Genomic DNA, 10,774 nt, shown 5'->3' with positions numbered 1-10,774 from the left:
ACGAGGGAGGGAGAATGGCATAACCCGGACAGGACGATCCCAACAGCAAACCCGGGACAGCAGGTAAGACGTGTAGTCACTCTACACCACTATGGGTACTTTAGCCTCCAAGACTTCACCAGCTGCAAAATGCTCCAAGCGGAAATAGGCTCATACTTGAAAAGATACATAAAGTCGGAGCTGCAGTTAAAAGATCTTCTCTTTATTAATCCAATAAAAGCATACATGTATGAATACAAGACAAAAACATGCCCCTTAGTGTCCAAAGCTTTGGACACTAAGGGCATGTTTTTGTCTTGTATTCATACATGTATGCTTTTATTGGAATAATAAAGAGAAGAATCTTTTAACTGCAACTCCAGACTTTATGTATCTTTTCAAGCTTTATTTCATCCCTGGTTATTATGGGAGTTTATGAAAGAGCAGTATGCTTGGGTCAACCTGATATGTTTGTTGTTAGATTTTGTTGATGTGTGCTACCACCTCATTCCAGAATGTGCCCCAACCTGTCACAACTCCACCATATGTGGAGCATGTCAGCTGTCTCCCCACATCCCCTGCAACAGTGATTGTTGGCTTGTTTGTATATCTTTTGAAGGCTTATGGCTGCAACGGTACCCAGCGTGAGAGAAATTTGTAGTTAATTTCTTGGAATTTTTGCAGATTACTGACGCTTTCTTATGATGTTGGAATATCCTTGACCAATCTTTGTGGGTATTGTCGAGACCTAGGTCTGTTGGCATTTATGACAGTATGATAGAAGAGAATCCGGTGTATCATCTACCCAGGATTTGTATAGTGATGAGATAGTATGTCGGGGGGTAGCTGCGTTAGCCTGCATAGGTTCTCTAAGGTGGTTAACTTGGCGACATGTCTGTGTTTTTGATTGTGAGTGTTGAGATAATGGGGCCTATCTATCAAGCTCCGAAATGGAGCTTGAGGCCCTGTGTTTCTGGCGAGCCTGCAGGCTCGCCAGAAACAGCAGTTATGAAGCAGCGGTCAAAAGACCACTGCTCCATAACCCTGTCTGCCTGCTCTGAGCAGGTGGACAGGAATCGCCCACAATTCAAACCTGATCGAGTACGATTAGGTTGATTGACACCTCCCTGCTGGAGGGCCGATTGGCCATGAGTCCTGCAGGGGGCGGCGTTGCACCAGCAGCTCTTGTGAGCTGCTGGTGCAATGATGAATACGGAGAGCGCATTGCTCTCTGCATTCAGCGATGCCTGACGGACCTGATCCGCACTGTCGGATCAGGTCCGACAGACATTTGATAATTCGGCCTCATAGAGTTATTTGTGTGAACCATGACATTGGGCTATTGCCCATTTTGTTTGCTACTTATTGATATAATAAGAGCTTCCCTCCCAGAGCAATACTCTCTAGTATGTAGTCTCTTAGTTGTGGGGGATTTGCGGGATCTATTTTAATTTTTGGTAGGATAGCAAGGTCAGGGTTATTGATGATTGGGGTCCCAGGCTCTTTCCTGTGGGTAGTGATTTAATTGCTGCTTTATTTCTGTCACGCTGATAGGTTGGTCCAGTTTTTGTGATTGATCATCATCTAATTTGGGTAGGTTTATCTTTCACAATGGCCCTACTCTTACAGTCTGTCCCTTCAGTGTTATTTTCATCATCTGTAAAATTGTATAATGAAGAGTAGTATGAACGGAATATCTCTACTAGAGAGATACTGTCATGTTCAATCTGGCCTGTTCCCAGACTTGAGGTGGTGTATGTGTGATTTAATTACCTTACCTCCTTAAGGGATCTGGCTAACAATTTGCTGCTTTATTGCCTCGGTCATAGTATTTTTGTTGTAATAACAGAGCTCTTTTCTGTTGTTCTTGTTAGAGGAATGTGTTTAACTCTCTCCTTGTTTGGTTGAGGCGAGCGTTGAGGTCACTATTTTTTGGGTCAGTTTTATGAGTTTGCTCTAAATGTTGCACGTTTTTTAAGAGGGATTCATAATTAATTCTGTTCTGTCTTATCAAGTTGTCCTTATGTTTTAAAATTTCTCCTCGTAAGAACATTTATGTGCCTTCCATATGGTTGTCCAATCTATCTCGGGTGAGGTATTGATGTGGAAGTATTCTATCAAGGTTTTTTCCTATGCTGGGTTTAATTACGGGTGTTCTAAAAGACTATCGTTCTAGTCTCCATATGAAAGGGATTGTAGGACTATCAGGCCATTCAATCTGACTGAGTATTGTTATGTTCTTTAATAAGCGCTAGGCCCCATGGAGTCAATCAGTATATAATCAATACGGGAGTATACTTTGTGTGGATGGGAATAAAAGTAAAGTCCCCTGACAGATGGGTGAAGTGTGCGCCAGGCATCATGAAGGGCTAGAGATTGTAATTTGCGTGGTTGATGTTTTATTATATCTCTTTTTGAGACATTAGTGATACCTTTTGACGTAATTCATATCTGGATCAAGAGGGACATTAAAGTCTCCTCCCAACTATTAATGTGCCTTTAGCATTGGTCCACATATTTTGTTTGGCATGAATATGTGCTGTTGTTTGTTGGGTAAATATGCGTTCACTAAGGTGATGGGTCGTCCCATAGAGTAAACCCTGTTATTAGGGAGTATTCTCCCCTTCTGTATGTTTCTCTATGTGTAAAGTTTCTCAGGGTATGTCGTTTCTAATAGAATACCTACTCCACTCTTCTTGGAGGGATTTGATGAAAAGTATGCTGTGGTATATTTGTGGTGTCTTCCATCTGGGTTCCCTACCTTTTTAAAATGTGTCTCCTGAATGAAGATAATCGCTCCTTTTTGTTTATGTAGAATTATAGACCTTTTTTGAGGTATGTTAAAGCCCTTAACATTGATAATGATGATATTTAATGAGTGCTTGAAGGTGGTCTAAGCATTTTAAGGTGATTTGCTGTTATAAGGGGCAGAATGGGGAGTGTATTGTGCTTATTACAGACATTTTTATTTTTCTTGCTTTGACCCACCGGAGTTGTGAAGCAATGTCAATAACTTCAAAACCTATACACTTTTCAAGCAGAACAAGGAAAAGGTGGGGGTACAAGGGAATGGAAACAAATAAAAACAATAAATATAACAATAGATTGAAATATGAACTTATTTTTAGGATATCTATCCTATTTCACTCAGCAACAGTGCTAAATATAACTTAAACATGCGAAAGTGAACAAAATCAAATACAAAGCTGAGTACGGCAACTGAGGGTAGTGTCCTTCTCCCCAGAGCGCCATCCACTTTAATTAGCAAAGAGTGTGCCTGTGGGAATGTGTTAGTTGTCTAAAGCAGTGTATGCATGTGTATATATTTGTTTAAGATAGCAGAGGGACTCCCCCATTCATATTTAGACGGCGTCTCGTTAGAGCACAACCATGCCTGAGGCATTTAGTATCTATGCTGATATGTGAGGTATGTGTTAGTGTATTTATGATGCAACGTAGATGGTGTTGGAAACATTTTGTATAAATCTACATTATCAGAGGTATAATATTTTAAATAGTTAGTTGACTTTCTAGTGGAAACAGAGAAGATAAAGGTTAGAGAAGGCAATATAAGACGTCTCTCAATACTACACAACCACTACTAAAGTTCACATGAGACCACATTTGAATGGTATACTCATCTGTCGCGTGCTGAGATAGTTAAACTTGTTCTCTGTACACTAAAGTACTCTACTGTGTTTGTATAGGTCCAGTGACAGAGCTGTCCGTTTTGGTTGATGGGTTGTTGTTGGAGGTCCAGTGTTTAGGATAAAGTAAAACTTTGCTCTTATGTGTGCTGGACCACTGTTGCTTTAGCTCTTGTTGTGTTTAGAGTATCTGTGGGAGGTGCAATTAGAATCTGTAGAGCTTCACAAAATAATGGCAGGTCGTCTAGGTTGTGGAAGATGGCCGTCTTGTCTCCTCTCATTGCTGTCAGGCTTACAGGGAAGCCCCATCTATATGGTATATTTTGGGATCTTAGCACTGTTGTTATGAATTGTAAGTCTCTGCGTTTTTTTTAAAGTGGTAGGGCTTAGATCTGTAAAGATTTGGATTGGGAAGCCCACGTGCGTGATTTGGTGCTTTTGTCTTGCATGTCACAATATCTCTTCTTTATCCAGGTAGTTGAGGAATTTTTCGATGATATCATGTGGCGGAGATTTTGCAGGCTGTTTGGCTCTGAGTGCTCTATGGGCTCATTCCATAACAATGTTTGGTGAGTTGCTTGCGCCTTTTATGACCCTAAAGAGGTCTTGTAGATATCCTTGAATTGCAGTGGGTTGGACGGTTTCAGGTACACCTCTTATACGCAGGTTATTCCTGCGCCCTCTGTTGTCAAGGTCTTCTACTTTTTCCATAAGGTTATGAATGGTTTCTTCTTGATTATATGTTAGTTGTGAGAGGTGTTGAATGTCTTGGATGGCAGTGTTATGACTTTCTTCTAATGTTGAAACCCTTCGATCTACTTTCTTGATGTCTTTTTTCATTTCATTAAACATGTCGCACATATCAGACATGGCGGTTTTTATGTCATCTTTAGTCGCCAGGTCAGCTTTTGCTATATCCGTAGAAAAGTTAGCTGTTTTATGTGTTTGTGTCTAAGTTGTTGGGATGTTCTCAGGGGCTGGAGTTGGGGGACAGGAGGTTTTGGGTGAAGATGCTTCTGCCGGTTTGAGGTATTGGTTTATCATTTTTGCCTTCGCTGGTGTCTCAAATTTTTTTTGTTTTTTTTACCGGCATAACCAATTTGAGCTATAAATGGTGCTACAAGCTATTTAGCAAGGCAGGACTTGAAGTATGGTTTGCTTGTTCCGCCTCTATTCGCGCTACAGAGATCTGTAACTGCGCTTTATGTGGTAAATGGCCGTTGGTAGTTGGATATCGTTTATGAGTTCCTGGGTTATTTAATCCCAATTCTTTTAATGAGTGGTGTTGTCTGCTGTATATAGGAAGATTGCTGCTAAAAGGGACAGTATACACTAATTTTCATAAAACTGCATGTAATAGACACTACAATAAAGAATAAGATGCACAGATACTGATATAAAAATCCAGTATAAAACTGTTTCAAAACTTACTTAGAAGCTCTCAGTTTAGCTCTGTTGAAAAGGTAGCTGGAAAGCCCACAGCAAGGGGGAAATAAGACACTCCCCCCTCCCCCTTCTTTTGCATATAAAAAGACAGTTTACACACAACAGAAGCAAGCTGGAGAAGGTAGCTGATGGTATTCTCATAAAACTTTGGGGCTTGGTTAGGAGTCTGAAGATCAGAGCAATGTAATTTAAAAATAAGCAAAACTATACATTAAAAAGAAACAACTGTATGGGCTATATAAATAGAATCATCTACAAAACATTTATGCAAAGAAAAAATGAGTGTATAATGTCCCTTTAATGAACCTTATTAATTTTCTTCTGCCTCTAGGACTTTGTTTCTGCATCAAGCTATAGCCCCCCTGAGCCCCTGCGTGCATAGGAGGTGGTAACCTACTTATGCCCTCAGCTGTTTAAGTGCCTGGCCTTGCTTCTAGTTAGTGTGGTAATAAAGTTTTAATTGGCGTTCTCAAGCTAAGGTGGGCCTGACTGTTATAAAGTGACACAGCTGTGTTACGTGATACAGGTGGTCCTGCTCCGTGCAAGTGCTTTTGAGTGTCCAGCTACTTTCAGTTATGGGGTGCGCTCTGACAGGGTTGTCTTTCCGCCGCTTATGTGAGCTAGCAGCCCGTTATGGGCTCTGTAGACCCACTTACCCTACAAAGCGTCACAGCCTCTCGATTGATCCAACGCTGTCTGCAGTTGGATGCCGATATAATCCGGGCTATGTGTCGCCTCGTGCGCAGCTTCCCTGCATCGGGCAGTGTGGGGAGGTTGTGTATTGGTGCGATGGGCCCCTGCCCCCACGTTGGGTCTTCGGTGTCGTTTTTTGGGCCCGTAACTAGCGCTTATTGCTTCAGCTCATTGGTATCTCCAGAAGTGGGGAGTTCTCATTCTCCGCTTGTCCGGTTGTTTACTGTGGGTACTGTGATTGTTGATGCCCAGTCTGGTGGGTCAGGGCCTAAACTGAAGCTTAAATGCAAGGGACGCGATTCAAGATGGCCGTCCCTTGAATTCCTATTGGCTGATTTGAGTGTTAAATTCAAATCAGCCAATAGGAGGCTAGCTTCTGAAATCCTAGTGGCTGTTCAAAATCAGCCAATAGGATGAGAGCTACTGAAATTCTATTGGCTGTTCAAATCAGTTTCAGGGCAATGGGTTTCTTAGGTTTTTTTAAGAGTTAGGGTTTTTATTTGAGGGGGTGGTTTGGGTGGTGGGTTTTATGTTGGGGGGGAGTTTGTAGTTTTTTTGCCAGGTAAAAGAGCTGATATCTTTGGGGCAATTCCCAACAAAAGGCCCTTTTAAGGGCCATTGGTAGTTTATTGTAGGCTTAGGGTTTTTTTTTTTTTTATTTTTATTGAGGGAAACAAAAACAGGCAAAACATTCTTGCTGCATAATAGAAAATTCACAAATAACATGGTCATTTGCTGGTTACTTGTTGCATGGTATATTATTAAGGGAGCAAACCAAACACTTCCCTAATTTTTTCCCCTCATCATCTAAAACAGCAGTGACCTTTTTGGGGCTGGATGAAAACTTTCTAAGCTGGGGATTTTAAGAAAAGATAGGTCACTTATGGGCCTATACCTATCTGGTCGCTTCAATATCAAAAGGACCATGGGGGGGGGGGGTCCAAGATTTAAGAAAAAAGCTAATGGGAGGGCAAATAAAATTAAAAATTCAATATTCGCTTTGTTGGGGCTTGGAGAGCAAATCGTAAGCTCTCCGAACTGGGCAGAGACTGCATAACTCTGCCAAAATAAACAGAGGAAGAAAAAAGGGAAAAAAGAACCTGGAGTAACATGGAGGGGTAACTGTGCTCTCTATTAACTAGTGGACAAGATATTTTACATTTACAATCACTGGGTATTTTTGGGCACTGGAAGTCTATTCAAGCTAGGGCCATTCTAGGGCTTTTGATGATATAATAACAACTATAAGAAACTACACAGAACCTATCTCTCTATCAGCGGGACTCTGAAGTATAATAATCCACCAGCTATGGACTTCAGGAAATCTTATACTACTCTCCCTAACACTATAAATAAGTCTCTACATCGCTATAGGAGTTTGGTGGGTTCGCAGGTCACTATATACAATAATATATCCCCCTATACATTTGGATAAGCTAATGTGCAAATATAAGTACCTTGTAGTCTGCTAAGCTATGAACTATAGCATACAGGGATGAGCTGTTGAAACTATATCAATTAAATGGCCTATGAATTAAATTTCACTATTTGCACTCTTACAGGGCAATAAACAATCAAGCAGTGGGATACTTTAGAGTACAATAGCAAGGGGACAATAGTAGTCGGTCAAAATATCAGTAGTTTGCAGCATAAGTAAGTTTTTCTCTTTAGCACATAGAAAATACACTATCAGACAATAAAGACGTCATAAAACAGGATGAAAAATTAGAAGCCCATGTAATAGGGGAGAAGGGCGAGGTGCAGTCTGGTTACTGGGAGTCAATGCATTGTGTCTAACTACAAATGAGTTTGAGGAATAATAAAAGGTGCACAAAGAATTGAGCCTGTTTAACATTACACAAGAGTAGCCAAATCCCATGTTATAGTGCATCACATAGGCCCTCATGAGTCTCACATACCTAACCCACCTCCATTTTTCTCAATGTCTGCGGTATATTTAGGGTTCAATCCATTCTCCGTGAGTGGCGCCCTTTTGCAGTTGTGTGTCACTAGGCAAATCAGTGAGGTACAACCCAATGCGACAGATTCAGCTGCCGTTGAAGTGTAGGGGTATGCGATCCCCGGGATCTTCTCTTTCAGTAGGTCTCTGAGGCTTGCCTTGAATCTGAACGATTTGTGGTTCCTGTGAAAGTCTGTTTGTTTAACGGACCCTGTTGCAGCTAAAGCTCTGATTATACTGCATTCGCTTTAGAATGGGAGACTGCTTCTTCAGAGCCACGGCTCTCATTGCGTGTTCCCTCGAAAAGTTGCGGCTCCAAATGATTGACTGCAAGCCGTTCTCTAATCTGCGTAGTGATCACTTAATAACTTCTCCAAGTCCCCCCATATCATACCAGTACACATTCCCATAGCTATTGGATGGGGTTAGAATGAAATATGCAGCAGAACAGTCTAAGAATATGCATTAGAGCTTCCCTTTAAACTATGTTGCGGCCACTTAACCCAGATGGCAGGGGTGGGGGAAATGCCACGCCATGTAGGTAGGCCGCAGCCGCCCACCGGATTCAGATATAGAGGACAGTTAATAGGGCATAAAATAGGTTTCCTCAGCTCGTCCTGAGCTCATGCAGCTTTTAACAAGAACCCATATATATGATTATGTCCTCAGATAATAAAATTTGATGTTTGTTGAGGATACCTGACGAGCTGCAGTATAATGCGTCTTGTCATGTCCCCGCTGCTTGGACACGCCCCCCGGCTAGGTTTTTTTTATTTTAGGGGGCTTTATTTATTTTGGCTTTTAGATCTAGGTGTAAAAAAAAATATTTTTGATAATTTGCTTTGTTAATTTTTCGTAATTTAGTGTTTTGTTTTTTGTAACTTACGGCTAGATTTAGAGATTCTGCGGCCAAAGGGCTGTGCGGTTAGCTACGCGTGCTTTTTATTCTCCCACACCTTTTAAATACTGCTGGTATTTAGCGTTCACAGAAGGGCTGCGTTAGGCTCCAAAAAAAAAAGGGAAGGTATAGCATATTTACCGCCACTGCAACTCTCAATAGCCAGCGGTTGCTTACGGGACGCTGCCAGCTTCAAAAACGTGCTCGTGCACATTCCCCCATAGAAAACAATGGGGCATTCTTGAGCTGAAAAAAAACCTAACACCTGCAAAAAAGCAGCGTTCAGCTCCTAACGCGAGCCCCATTGTTTCCTATGGGGAAACAACTTCCTAAGTCTGCACCTAACACCCCTAACATGTACCCCGAGTCTACAAACACCCCCTAACCTTACACTTATAAAACCCCTAATCTGGCCCGACCCCGCTATCGCTGACACCTGCATATTTTTTTTAACCCTAATCTGCCGCTCCGTACACCCGCCCGCAACCTACGTTTATCCCTAGAAACCCCTAATCTGCTGCCCACTAACACTGCCGACCCCATATTATATTATATTAACCTACCCTAATCTGCCGCCCCCAACGTCGCCCGCCACCTACCTACAATTATTAACCCCTAATCTGCCGACCGGACCTCACCGCTACAATAATAAAGTTATTAACCCCCTAATCCGCCTCACTCCCGCCTCAATAACACTATAATAAATAGTTATTAACCCCTAATCCGACCCTCCCTAACATCACGACACCTAACTTCAAGTATTAACCCCTAGTCTGCCGACCGGACCCCACCGCTACTCTAATAAATGTATTAACCCCTAAAGCTAAGTCTAACCCTAACACTAACACCCCCCTAAGTTAAATAATAATTTAAATCCTAACGAAATAAATTAACTCTTATTAATTAATTAATCCTATTTAAGCTAAATACTTACCTGTAAAATAAACCCTAATATAGCTACAATATAACGAATAATTTTATTGTAGTATTTTAGGATTTATATTTATTTTACAGGCAACTTTTGTATTTATTTTAACCCAGGTACAATAGTATAAATAGTTATTTAATATTTAATAGGCTACCTAGTTAAAATAATTACAAAATTACCTGTAAATAAATCCTAACCTAAGTTACAATTAAACCTAACACTACACTATCAATAAATTAATTCAATACAAGGAGCCTTCAATTCATCGGTATAGTCCGTGGGCCAGCAGGGATGTTTCCGCGTCGGAGGTCTGCAAGATGGATCCTGAAAAAAGAAGATTGAAGACCCCCGCTTGGAGATGACATCGCCCGGATGGAAGACTTCTTCAGCGCCGCTTGGAGGATCACTTCATCGGATGGAAGACTTCTTCAGCGCCCCTTGGAGGATCACTTCTGCGCTCCGGATCTCCTCTTCAGTTCCATCGGTGGCTCGGCTGAGTGAAGACGACTCAAGGTAGGATGATCTTCAGGGCGGTAGTGTTAGGTTTTTTTAAGGGGGGTTTGGGTTAGATCTAGGGGTATGTGGGTGGTGGGTTTTAAGTTGGGGGGGTTGTATTTTTCTTATACAGGCAAAAGAGCAGTTTTCTTTGGGGCATGCCCCACAAAAGGCCCTTTTAAGGGCTGGAAAGGTAAAAGAGCTTTGAACTTTTTAAATTTAGAATAGGGTAGGGCATTTTTTTTATTTTGGGGGGCTTAGAGTAGGTGTAATTAGTTTAAAATTGTTGTAATATTTTTCTAATGTTTGTAAATATTTTTTTATTTTAGTAACTTAGTTCTATTTTATTTTTTTGTACTTTAGTTAGTTTATTTCATTGTATTTATTTGTAGGTATTTTATTTAATTTATTTATTGATAGTGTAGTGTTAGGTTTAATTGTAGATAATTGTAGGTATTTTATGTAATTAATTTATTGATAGTGTAGTGTTAGGTTTAATTGTATTTTTTTGTAGGTATTGTATTTAATTAATTTATGATAGTGTAGTGTTAGGTTTAATTGTAGATAATTGTAGGTATTTTAATTTATTAATTTATTGATAGTGTAGTGTTAGGTTTAATTGTAACTTAGGTTAGGATTTATTTTACAGGTAATTTTGTAATTATTTTTAACTAGGTAGCTATTAAATAGTTATTAACTACTTTAATAGCTATTGTACTGGTTAAAAT

The sequence above is a fragment of the Bombina bombina genome, chromosome 2, assembly GCF_027579735.1.
Source record: "Bombina bombina isolate aBomBom1 chromosome 2, aBomBom1.pri, whole genome shotgun sequence".
Taxonomy (NCBI): Eukaryota; Metazoa; Chordata; class Amphibia; order Anura; family Bombinatoridae; genus Bombina; species Bombina bombina.
The sequence above is the reverse complement of the archived record's forward strand: the minus strand, read 5'-3'. Positions refer to the sequence as shown.